A 13912-nucleotide genomic window follows, 5' to 3' on the forward strand; every position below is an offset into this window, starting at 1 on the left:
GAGAATTTGACAAGATATATATCGATTGGGAATATTTTTATGAGTCATTAATTCGTAACTTTCTTATTCATTAAATATTTATTGAAAACCAATTATTCACCTGACATTGTACAGATTGTTAGATATTTTAATAAACTAGATGGGTAGTGTTCTTTAAACAGAGATAAAAAAATACTAACTTTATAAAGTACATAAAGAATAACGCAGGATGAGCCCTGGCTGGCGTAGCTCAGTGGATTGAGCGCGGGCTGGGAACCAAAGTGTCCCAGGTTCGATTCCCAGCCAGGGTACATTCCTGGGTTGCAGGCCAGAACCCCCAGCAACCGCACATTGATGTTTCTCTCCCTCTCTCTCTCTCTATCTCTCTCTCTGTCTCCCTCCCTTCCCTCCCTAAAAATAAATAAATAAAATCTTAAAAAAAAAAGAATAACGCAGGATGCTATGCAATCATTAAAAGAAGAAATTAATATATTTTAAAAAGTTTTATCCATACCTGAGGACATTTTTTATATTGCTTCTTCAGAGAGAGAAGAAGGGGGGGGAGAGAGAGAGAGAGAGAGAGACTGATGTGAGAGAGAAACATCAATATGTTGCATTCTTGTATGTGCCCCAACCAGGGATGGAACCTGCAACCTGCATATTTACCCCTGTCTAGGAATCGAACCCACCACCATTTGGTTTATGGGACAATGCTTCAACCAACTGATCTACACCAGCCAGGGCAGGAAGTGATATTTTAAAAGAGAGAAGCAAATTGTCTAAATCCAAATATGAGAGCCAAGTTATAATCATGTGACTAAAACATGATCAATAAAAAAGAAATTTATAGTCTAGATCTAAAATATAAAAGATGCACTAACATAAAAAGGAGAACATTTATTAGAGACCAGAAAATATGCTGAATTTTCCTTTGCCTATAGATGAAGCTAGAATATATATTCTATGTAGTCACTACACATATTCAATATATAATATGTATATGTATATACATACATATACTATATACACACAATTATTATTTAGCAAGTGCTAGATGAAATGCTATGACATCTATCATCTCATTATTTCTCTTAACAACTTTATGAGGCAGATAGTATGATTATTCACATTTTAGAGATGAATCTATTGAAGTTCAGAAAAAATAAACTTACCCAAGATTATACAGTAAATGGCAGGACCAGGTCTCAAACACAAATACTATGGCTCTGAAATATCAAAATAAAACATCTCATCGGAATTGTCCATGGCCTAGGTGGCATGTCCCTTAAGGTCATCTAGTTTGCTTTGTTTAACATCTGGACGCTTCTAATTACCTATAGGCCCACGTAGCCTTACCCCAGGGAACACGGCGCCCTAGATAGTAAACCTGCTCTCCTGTCTATGAGAGAAGCACTTCACAATGTAACATCCAGAACTTGTTTATTTAACCACTCTTGGTTATTCTTGGAAGCCTGAGTCAATACCCTGGAGTTTAATTAGCTCAGAAAGGGTTGAAACATGAAGTTTGGGGGGTTGCAAAGTTTGAAAGTATTGGACACAATACTTTCTGTGCTCACAACAAGTGACAGGCAAACGAGTTAAACAGATGGGGATCAGATTGTCATTTAATTACCTTTAAAGCCTTTTAAAGTATGAGCTTTACTTGCTACTGTTAGCCTGAATATTCCAGACTGAGCAACCATGGGGCTTTCTGCAGGCCCCAGCCTCTTTCCACATGGTGAAGAGTGGTCCAGAATGCACTGCGTCTATAAGGGGCCAGCTCAGCATAGAACCCTAGGGGCTCAGCCACACATTGCCGACTCTGTGTGCCCACACTCCCACAAGGGGCTTCACGTGGCCTGGGCTCCCTGAAAGGTGGAGGCAGACACACAGAAAGAGTGTAAGTGTGATAGTTATTATTATTATTGTTCTCATTATTATTTTAAATCTCTAAAGTGACAGGTCTGCCACAGGAAAATTTAGGCATTTTTAAAAAGTGCACTTGTTCAATTGATGGAATGTGTTGTGCAGAGCAAAGGAAACATATTTTATTGATTGACTCAATTATGTTGGTGCAGAAAATACATCCTTCACAATAAGGAATATTTATTTTTTCATCTGCAGATATCAAAAGGATTAAGAGCATTAGAATCACATTCATAGACACCATAGAAAAGAGGGCAATAAATTATGTCCTGAGTAAGAAAATCTCCTTAAACCTCATTTCTTTCTGAGAAATACAAATACAACTTTCAAACTAACTATACTCTATAAAACATTACATTCTCAAAAGGAGGCCAATACAATGCTAATAAATTAGAACATACCCAGATCAACTTAATAGGTAAATTTATATACTTTATCAAAAATATTAAAGTTCATAATTCACCTTAAAGTACATAGATCTCCATGAATATCTGAATGATAAACGCCCTAAGTCAAATACGCAGATAAATAATACATATAAGTACAAATGATTTCTACTATTTCCTTTGTATTAATGGAATTGTATTGGTCAGAAGTACTCATAAAAGATGAGTTATCATTAATTTAGGCATTAAAAATTAAGAAAATAAAATATGTTCTTTATTTAGAACCATAATATAGTCATATGAAAAATGCTATAAGTATCTTCACTATTTTATTTATAAAATAAATATTTTGATGAAATTTACATGGATTTATGAAGACAAGAAACAGCAATAAAAAAGTAAACAATGCTTTGTGACTCCCAACTGCAGAAAACATCCAGAAACGACAAAACCTTAAAAAAAAATAGAATAGAAGCATGGAGGGAAGCAGCAAGGCAGGAACTTAGGAAAGCAGGTAAAAAGAAATGAAAAGAGAGAGTGAGGGCTAGAAGATGTATCAGATACTAAACTGATAAGAGCAGATACTACACTTGACCTTAGACAAGGAGAGGTAGCGAGGTTATTAACCAAAGAGCATTTATACACAACCTATGGACATGGACAACTATATAGGGGTTGACTTGGGGAGGGTAGAGAGTGGGGCTTAGTGGAGGTGGGAAAGGGAGAAAAAGCAGGAACTGTAAGAGCATAAACAGAAAAAGAAAATTAAAACAAAAGGAGAGAGTAGGGAAGAAAAGAAATTTCTTTTTAGAATAATAATGGAATTCAAATACTGTGAAAGTGATATACAGGATAAAAATGATTTTGCACCTAATCCTATAATAAAACTAGAGCACATGACATATTAAAGCCCAATAAAATATTTCCTGACTGTGTTAAAAAAATACTTCTAAAATTCTTTATTCTAAAAGAAGCCCAGAAGTTGAAAATATACATAAGCTTATCAAAATATCAGCAAAGTTAAGATTAAGATTATTTAATGGGTTATTATGAAAAATTAACATGTTTGGGCACATCCTAAGCACAACATTATTAGGTGTGTATTTTTCCATGTGTCATTTAGTGCCTCCATCAGAGAAAAAATACAGAGGTAGAGAGAATGCTGTGGCAGCCCTGGAACCCAGAACGCTTGAAACAGAAGTAAACCATTCACATGTTTTTACTTGATTGCTATTTTGACTACCAATATGTCAGAAAATAATACTTGGCTAGGAACATATTGTAAATTGTATAGATGACAAATGCATATTTTTTGTACAAGTTGAATGACCACTTTATTGAGATTGTGCAAATAAATAAGTTTTTATTAAAACTTTCTGGAAAAAGCCTGACCCAGGTAGATTCAAAATGAGGTGTGGAATGGAGGGAGAGAATTAGGATTATATACTGCAGAAAATGATACTTTGCTCTTAGAACTTTTCAGGCCTTCCAGAACTTTGTATTATAAAAATAAACTTGTATTAGGGTTCAATGAAAGAAAGAGAAGTACTATAACAGTTATGGAATGAGGGATCTGTTGTAGGTCTAAGGGGATACATGAAGTAACTGTAGAAGTAATGATCAGAAGGAGGAAGCTGGAGGATTCAAGAATGGTTTCTAAGCAGCCTTACTTGATCACTGGCACGGTGGGCCAGGGTACCTTAGTTGCCTCTCATAAGCAGTTGCCAGAGTGGGTGTCACGGGAGAGCCTGTGGATTGTGCTTAAAGGCAAGCTGTCTCTTTATCTGATGGTGGGCCTGCTACTGCTGCTGTTCAGCAGAGCCCTAGTCAGAAAGAAAACCTGGACATGGAGTTTAGGGGAATAAGAATAAGCTGTCTCCCGTCACTTATAACATGCCTTATACATCTGAAGGCTTTGCTTTCCAGTTGGTATAAATATCCCAACAATTTCTCATTTGGACAGCTCTACCTGGAACCATTCAAAGAACACAATTTGAGAAAACTTATTTCCAGCTTAGCCAAGTGGATACAATGCAAAACCACCATAAAACATCATAATTTGCTTTCTCACTTGCTTCCTGTTTTTTAATTCTTCCTTTTGGAAAAAAAACACCCTAAATATTAATCATTTTCTAAATATCTGTGACTATGCTGGGTCCTAGGGTACAGTGATAAGTATATAAAAGGTCTCTGATGCTATGTAAATTAGTGTCTAGTTTCACACCTTGCTTATTCAAGTCATTTCCAAAGCAAATTGAACTGCATGGAACTAAGGATCAGATGCTCAAATACCTCCAGGGTCCAAACAAGCATGTAACTAAAATGTGCTAAGACTCTTGGCATAACATAAAGCGGAGCAGAGGAGCTTATAGAAACTCAAGAGTCTCTCTAAGGCTTCCAAGTACACAACAGAACCTGCAACTCCATAGTAGAATACGTTTTGTCTTTTGTATGCTAAAGAAAAAGATAGCAAAAATCAGCAAATACATACGGTTTCTTAGGATAGCATGATTAAAATTATCCACAAAGGGAGTTAAAGGGGTGCAAACTAAAAATTTTGGCATTAGCCACTGTTGTTATAAGCATATCATAAGAGTATTTCTACAAAGCTCTGACAATAAAAAGGAAGCCTTCTTTATGTACTTAAAATATTTGATCATTGGTTGAATCAATTTGGTAAATTAAGGGTAAGAAGGTATAACACACTTAGTTTTATTATCCTCGTTTGACTGAAAAAAATCATTAAGCATCCCCATTACTGAAAGTGGTGCTTCCTCTGCCTCATGTTGACGCATGACACTGAGATGCAAGTCTCTCTTTGCTTTCTTTGGCACATTTACTTGGTTGCTGCCTAATGATCAGATCCTTCCAAGTCTAAACAAGGGACACTGTCATACCTGTTAAACTCACCGGCAGCTGATAGAAACAAAAATAATTTCACAAAAAGCTTGATTCACATATTTATACTTTGCCATGAAATCTTTTGACAGTTTTCTAGGTCCTCAAAATACTAAGGGAAAAAATGTCCTATTTTTTGTTTATAGTGAGAGGTCATCGAGGTAGACAAAGCTATCAGGATCCTGACAAGGGGAGGTCTGAGGCCTCTTACTTATTCCATGGGGCCTCAACTAGATCTGATTCATATTCTTGTGGACTAACATTTTGCAGACTTCTGAAAAGCCATGAAAGCTTTGATAGCAAGAATGACTGCCTCACACATGGCCTCTTTATCATTTCTATCTGTTCACACCTAAGACTATTATAAGAACTTCCAGCACACATGATTCAGGTTCTCCTTATTCTTCGTTCCATGGAACATGCTTTGACTGCTCCATGTCTTCTACCTGGAGTCTCAAGGGACACTCATCATCCAGGTAACTGTCTTTCATCCAGGTAACTGTCTTTCTTTGGTCGACATTATTCCTTTTTTGGCATTCATAGGCTTGAGATATCTGTTGGCTTTATCAAGTGTTTGTGAAAGAAACCTTGACCCTGATGTAATTTGTACATTAGGATACTAAACAATCTCCCACCAGCTTAAATACACACACAAACACACACCCACAAACACACTCATCAGAATGAGGGTTTCTGAAGGCTTGTCATCAATTTACTTTTACAAATTAAATTAAGCTTGGACTCCTAATTTTTTGCGAAGATACCCTAAAATGTTAACCTGATTTGAAATAAATATTTTCATTTTTATAATTTCAGGGAGTAATGAATTTTGTTAGCATTAAGAAATAACATATGGTTATTTAAGAAACTTGAGTCATGCAGACAAACATAAAAATAAAAATTTACAAAACCCTACCATTAATAACCATTACTGACACTTGGTAAACAATGTCTAAAACATTGGTCTGTGCCTATTACACCTACTCAAAAAGGTAGGAGATATGTGTTTTGAAAATGGCACTCAAGGTTTAGTTTTACTTAAATTTAACCAAATGAGAGGAAACCAAATGGAACAGAAGATATATGCCTTACTTAACTCCAGAAAAATCTTTCTTCACAGGTATATTATTTTTTAGAAAATTTCTCCAAAGGTAAGGAAAAACACCTTGACTTTTGTATGAGATTAGAAATATATAGTATAACTTTAAAGTATATACTGACTCTATACTATTGAAAGGTGATACCCATATTCCTTTATTATCTGTTTATTTCATTTTTGTATTATGACTATATTATTATTATAGTTTATCATGCAAATATCATTTGAAAATTTGTTTGACTTGGTATATAAATCACTTCAGTATCTTCCTCTGGCTCTTTACCACAATGCCTACCTGCCAATCTCTTTGTTTTTAATGTATCTTCATCATTGGCTACATTTCATCGTCAGGTAGTTTAACTAAAGAAAAATATATAGGTTCCCTAGTCCCTGAGGCCTTACAAACATAATGTATTTTTCCATTGCCCTTAGAGTTTAAGGCCAAATTGGTTGTATATAAAATTCTTGGATTACACTCTCTTTCCTTTTGAATTCCAACCACTATTTCATCTTAGGCTTCAGAGAAGCATGAGAAACACCTGACTCCATGTTGTCCAAACTATTTTTTACAAAGTTTTTTTTCTGCTTGTACATGTAAATAGTATTTTGCCTTCAAATTTTATTAATTTTTGTGGAGATATATTTTGCTATCATTTTTTTTCTACCAATTTCTCCTTGAACACATTTGCCAAATTTACTTACTATATTGGTCTTTATGTTAGGAAAGCTTTATTTTATGTTTACCAGGTTTTTTTCTTCTATTTTTTCCTCTCTATTAGCAGCATGTCCATGGTTTATTTGGATGGAGAATCTCCTTTGTGCCTGTGCAGCATCCTTCTTACCATATCATTTATATATCACCTTTTCTTTCAAGTTCTGTTTGCTTTGCCAGGGGTGTCCATCCTTTTGCCATCTCTGGGCCACACTGGGAGAAGAAGAGTTGTCTTGGGCCACACATAAAATACACTGTAATACGTAATCACAAAAATTCTCATAATGTTTTAAGTAAATTTACAATTTTGTGTTGGGCCACATTTACAGCCATCCTGGGCCTCATGCAGCCCATGGGCCGCAGATTGGGCTCCCCTGCTTAGGCCATATATAATTTTGATTCTGATTCATATCATTTTTAACTCTTTCCTGAGTTTCGCTACTTTGCTTTACATTACCTTTCATTGTCTTCTAGTCTCTTCTTGAATTTTTACAATGTCTTAGCTTCTTTTGAAGATTGTTCACGCTGTCTACAGTTATTGAGACTATGGATACTACTGTGCAGTGTGCTTCTTCACTTGTTTGTGCTTATATTCTTTTTCTCGCTTAAAAATGTTGAATTTTTGCAGATTTTATGCAAATTTTTAAAAAAGATATTTCAATTAGTTATTTTTAGAGAGAGGGTAAGGGAGGGAGAGAGACATTGAGAGGACATCTATCAGTTGCCTCTCACATGCCACTAAACCAGGGACCTGCTCCACAACCCAGGCATGTGCCCTGACCATGAAGTGAACCAGCAACCTGTCAGTTTGTGGGGACAACAACCCACTGAGCCACATCACTCAGAGCTATTTATGCAGATCTTTTATTCATGGGATTCATGTTGTTGTTTTTTTAATACATTTATTAACACTCTTGGAAAGGACCATCTGCCTTCTAAAGAATATACAAGGAGTAGGAAGACTGAGTGAGAAATCTACCTGGATTTGTTGTCCTAAACACCTTTCATCCTAAACATTGTTCATCCAATATTATTCTCGTCATCCCAGTGAAGACAGTATATTTCTCTTTGGTTTTTCCTGAAGAGTTCAATGTCAAGATAACAAAGCCCTTCATGTTTCAGAATCTATGGATTTCACAGTGCTACTTATACCCTCCTCTGCCTTCTCCCTCACTTTAACTCCCATCATCCCCCTCAGCTAGAACACTGGAACACTGACAATAGAAATATCTTTTTATATCTTTTCTCTGTCATTTTACCCCCAACCTGACACTCCGTGGTATTGAACTGTGTCTCTCTGGGCCACTTCCCACCTTTGCAGTGACTTCTCCACAGCATCAGATTACATTCTCTAAATCAAAACGTCATCAAATATGCCTTCAGGATGGGACAGTCACTGTGGGAAATCTGTATGCTGCTGGCCACCCAAAGAAGCATGTGGCTCTCAGCATGTTCCCTTGTCACAGACATTACAATATTTGGCAGATCTACTCCAAGGTTATTGGCTTAGAGCTGTGGCATTCCCCTTGCTTTGTCAATTCCTCTCTTTCCAGATGTCAGTGCTTTACTTATTAATTAGTATTCGCGGCATTCAAAGACCATTGAAGTAAAAAATCCATACTTGATGATAATTAAATGAAAATTACCATAAATATTTTCAAAATAAAGACTATCGCTTACATACATATATAAACCTATGAAACAAAGACTTCTTTTTTTTAACATTTGTTTATTGTTGCTCAAGTACAGTGTTCTGCCTTTCTCCCCACCTCTCCCCACTACCCCAGCACTCCCCACCTCCCTCCCTTGTTACCACTCCCCTTGTTGTCCATGTGTCCTTTATAATTGTTCCAGCAAACCCTTCACTCTTTTCCCGTACAATCCCCTCTCCTCTCCCCTCTGGTCACTGTCAGCTTGTTCTCTATTTCAGTGTCTTTGTTTATATTTTGCTTGCTTGTTCTGTTTTGCTGATTAGATTCCTGTTAAAGGTGAGATCTTATGGTATTTGTCTTTCACCACCTGGTTTATTTCACTTAGCATAATGCTCCCCAGTTCCGTCCATGCTGTCGCAAAGGGTAGGAGTGCCTTCTTTCTCTCTGCTGAATAGAATTCCATTGTGTAAATGTACCATTTTTTTCTGATCCATTCATTTAGTGATGGGCACTTAGGTTGCTTCCAGCAGTTGGCTATTGTAAATTGTGCTGCTATGAACATTGAGGTGTATAGGTTCTTTTGTATTGGTGTTTCAGGGTTCTTAGGATATAATCCTATCAGTGGAATTGCCGGGTCAAAAGGCAGATCCATTTTTAATTTCCTGGGGAAATTCCATACTGTTTTCCATAGGGTTGCACCAGTCTGCAATCCCACCAAGAGTGCACTAGGGTTCCCTTTTCTCCACAACCTCTCCAACACTTGTTGTTTGTAGCTGTGTTTATGATGGCCATTCTCAACGGTGTGAAGTGGTATCTCATTGTGGTTTTAATTTGTATCTCTGTGATAGCTAGCGATACTAAGCATCTTTCCATATGTCTCTGGATGCTCTGTATGTCCACCTTGGAGAAGTGTCTGTTCAAATCCTTTGTCCATTTTTCAATTGGGTTGCCTGTCTTTTTAGAGTGGAGTCATGTGAGTTCTTTTTGAGATCAAACCTTTGTCTGAGGTGTCATTGGCAAATATGTTTTCCCATACAGTTGGTTCTCTTTGCATTTTAATGCTGTTTTCTTTAGCCGTGCAGAAGCTTTTTATTTTGATGAGATCCCACTTGTTTATTCTTGCCTTTATATCCCTTGCTCTTTGGGACATATCAGTGAAAATATTCCTGCCTGGACATATCTGAGATTTTCCTAGGATTTTAATGGTGTCATGACTTATATTTAAATCTTTTATCCACCTTGAATTTATTTTTGTGTATGGTGTAAGTTGGTGCTCAAGTGAAACAAAGGCTTCTAATTCAGTTAGAAGACCTGTGTCTCAACCACCGGAGATAGAAAATTATGAGTATACTAAGGAATGAAACAAAAAAGATACAGGTTTTACAAAAGACAAAGAGGGTCAGTTGACAGAAACAGTGGGTATAGAAAAGGCAGAAAAGCTATTAATGTGATAGAACATACTGGCAAAACTAGTAGTGTCTATTTCTTGTGACGTTAAAGGATTTATTGCTGGGTATACCTCCAGCAAGCAATTGCTTGATAGGATGTAGGTAACATATGGTTCATAGATTATAAATTTAGAAGACAACAACCTGTGCAGAGTGAGAGGTATGGATGATAACCTTTTATTTGAGACTGCCCGAAGGAATAATTGCTAGTTATTTCCAAATGTTTACACAGTAAGGGGTCCAAGTATAACTTAGAAGCTGATTATGAGCAGTTCCTCCTTCAATTCTTATATATCATCACAGAATATGGAGTCAGCATCAGTGGTTGCAAGTAATAACAACAAATAATCAAAATTTATTATGTGGTTCTAATATATTAGACCTTACTCATGTAAAACTCACAGAAGTCTTGGAGATTAACACTATTATGTTCATCATTAGGCAAATGAGAAAACTGAGGCAAGGGAGCTCAATTAACTGTTGCAAGACCATTGAGTAAGAAAATGGCAGATTTGAGATTAAAACCCATCTAACTCCAAAGCCTTTCATTTTGGTCACCATATTAAGCAAACTCATCGGTTTCCCATGGTCTAGAGAAACTACCTTTAAACCCAGCTAATTCCCTTTGTTGTGGGTACATCCATTTTGCAGGAAATTTAAAGTAACATACAAATAACTTTCATTCTCAACTGTACCCTAAAAATAGCTAGAGAAGAAATACTTGTCGTAGCATTTACATGTAGGATGTGTTTGCAGGTTATAGAATACTTCCATATTCTGCTGTCATTTCTTTGTTCTGTTAATATATCAGGGCACACTCTGTGTGTGCACAATCTCTTATGCCATGTCTCTTGCTTCAGCTTGTCTCTGAGCCCCAGATTATAGAGACTCTTTTTAAGTCGCATTTTCGGTAGCAATAAGCAGCTGGGCTACACAAAGAGAAACTCAGCCTCAGTGAGCCATTCTTTATAGGCCTCCAAGTGTCCTGTGTCAACATTAATATTTTTAAACAAATTTTCCTGCAATTGTATCATTAGCCAAACTTTTCTCAGTTAGAAAAAGTGAGAAATTAGATATTAAATGTTTTACTCAAAAGGAATAGCATGTTGTCAAAACAGTGATTTCTTGAATATGGGGAATTTGGGGAACGTAAAGAAATGTTGACAAGCTCCAGGTGTAGAAAACAATAAGCTCCATAGTTAGAAAAAAAATGATTTAATAGTGAGGGGAAAAGATCCCTCTTGCTTGGAAGAATCTGGCAGCTTTGGGAGGATTAGAAGGTAGAATTTTGTATGGGAGCTAAGTATTTGCAAGAGCCACAATATTTATTAAAGTAGAATAGTGACTCCAAATGAACCGAGAAATCATTCTGTATTTTATTATTATTTTTAGAATTATTATGTAAACTGACATATTTGTATCCAGTTCTATCACTTTTCACATGTACAGGTTTGCATAATTACCATTACAGTCAGAGCAGCTCCATCAGCCCAAGAGATTCATTCCTGGAGCCCCTCTGTCATCAGAGTTTCCTCCTCCTTGTAATTCCTGAAAATCCTTGACCTATTCATTGTCACTAGGGTTTTGTCTTTTTGGAAGGTCATACAAATTAAATGATACAGTAGGCAACCTTTTGATACTGGAATTTTTTCATTCATCACAACTTTGAGATTTAAATAAGTTGTTTTGTCTGTCAATAATTCAGTCCAGTTTATTGCTGAGTAAGATGTATAGATGTACAATAGTTTCATTATCAATTGTGTCATAGAAACATTTAGGTTGTTCCAAACTTTGGGGGGGCAGTTTTTGGATGTTATAAACAGAGCTGTTTTCATTGTTATTTATAGGATTTTGTGTAAATATATATTTTTATTTATCTAGAGTAAATACATTGGAGTTATACTGATTGGTTAAATAGTAAATGTGTACTTAACTTTATAAGAAATTATCACACTAAAGTAACAATATTTTTGACATATTGACATTTTTGCCATGAAGGACATAGAGTGTGAGATGTTAGACACTATTTTTCTTGACCAAGTACCCATATGGCAAAGTTTTGCCAAGGAGAAGCATGTATTGGCTGAATCTATAAGGCTATAGTGTTGGAAGATTTAGTCAACTGATTGTTTCTTCAACAAAAGCCAACATAACATCCACACATAAAAAAATAAAAGGAATCAATATATGACTTTACACCCTTCTCAAAAATTATCTTAAAATTAATTACACACAGACCTGAATGTAGAACACAAGCTGATAGAACTCCTGGAAAATAAAATAGAAGATCTAGATAACCTTGAATTTAGTAAGGACTTTTTTAGATATAACACTAAAGACATGCTACATGAAAAAAATAATACATGAGAAGCTGGACATCACTAATATTCAAAACTTCCATAACACCGCAATATGAAAGACAATACCAAGAGAATTAGAAGACAATCCACGAACTAAAAGAAAATATTTACAAAAGACACACCTGATAAAGGACTGCTATCCAAAATATACAAAGAATTTTGAAAACTCAACAATAAGAATACAATTAATTAAAAAGTGGGCCAAAGACCTTAACAGATTCTTCATCAAAGAAGGTCCGGAGATGCGAAATAAACATATAAAAAGATTCACATATTGGCATCAGAAAAAGGCAAATTAAAACAATGAAATTCCACTACATAGCAATTAGAATGCACAAAATGTAGAACACTGACAATACCAAATGTCGGTGAAGATGTAGAGCAAGATATTCATCACTAATAGGAATGCAAAATGGTAGCACCACTTTCAAAGATAGTTCAGCAGTTTTTCAAAAACTGCTAAATATACCCTTACATTATAATCCACAATTGTGCTTCTTGGTATTTACCCAAAGCGTTTGAAAACATTTTTATACAAAAACATGCACATGGAAGTTTATAGCAGCTTTATTCATCATTGTCAAAACTAGGAAGCAACCAAGATTTTCTTCAGTAGGTGAATGGATAAACAAACTGTGGTCCATCCAGACAATGAGCTGTTATACAGCACCGAGAAATGAATGAGCTGTCAAGCCATGAAAAGACACAGAAGAATCATAAATGTATATGACTAAGTGAAAGAAGCTAATCTAAAAGGGCTGTATACTGTGTGATTCAAAATGCATGACATTCTAAAAAATGAAAAACTATGTAGGCAATTAAAAAAATCAGTGGCTGCCAGGAATGAGAGAGGTGGGAATATGAATAGGCAGAGTGTAGAGAATTTTCAAGGCAGTAAGTTGTACTTTGTAGGATATTATAATGATAAATAAAGGTTGTTATACATTTTTTCCAAATCCATAGAATGTACAACACTGAGTATGAGCTCTAAGGTAAATTATGGATTTTGGGTAATTATAATTTGTCAATGTAGGTTCACCCTTGATAAAAAAAAAATTGTCCTTCTGGCAAGTGGTATTGATAATGGGGGAGGATATGCTTGTGGGGGCAGGAGACAGATAGGAAATCTCTGTAACTTCCCCTCAATTTTGCTGTGAACCTACAATTGCTCTTTAAAATACTACCTTTAAAATAAAAACACAATTATAAAAAAAGAATACAACCCAGCATGAAACTTCTATCAAGAATATAATTACCCCTATTATCAAATCACATTATCAAAAATGTAATAAAAAATCTTTGTTAATAAAAAAACTCTAACACTTTATGAAGAATAAATGAATAAATGAACATTTACTTGGTCAATACTATATGTTCGCCAGACCAATGGGGATAGTAGTACTTGATTTTTGTGTATTGAAGAAAAATAAAAACAGCAGTAGGAATAATCTC

General features: G+C 35.6%; 1 pseudogene; it reads right to left on the reverse strand.

The window, feature by feature from the left end:
- Positions 1–2800: 2800 nt before the first annotated feature.
- Positions 2801–2903, reverse strand: LOC114501046 (annotated as a pseudogene).
- Positions 2904–13912: the final 11009 nt, after the last annotated feature.

This window comes from Phyllostomus discolor, chromosome 6 (genome assembly GCF_004126475.2).
Source record: "Phyllostomus discolor isolate MPI-MPIP mPhyDis1 chromosome 6, mPhyDis1.pri.v3, whole genome shotgun sequence".
NCBI lineage: Eukaryota > Metazoa > Chordata > Mammalia > Chiroptera > Phyllostomidae > Phyllostomus > Phyllostomus discolor.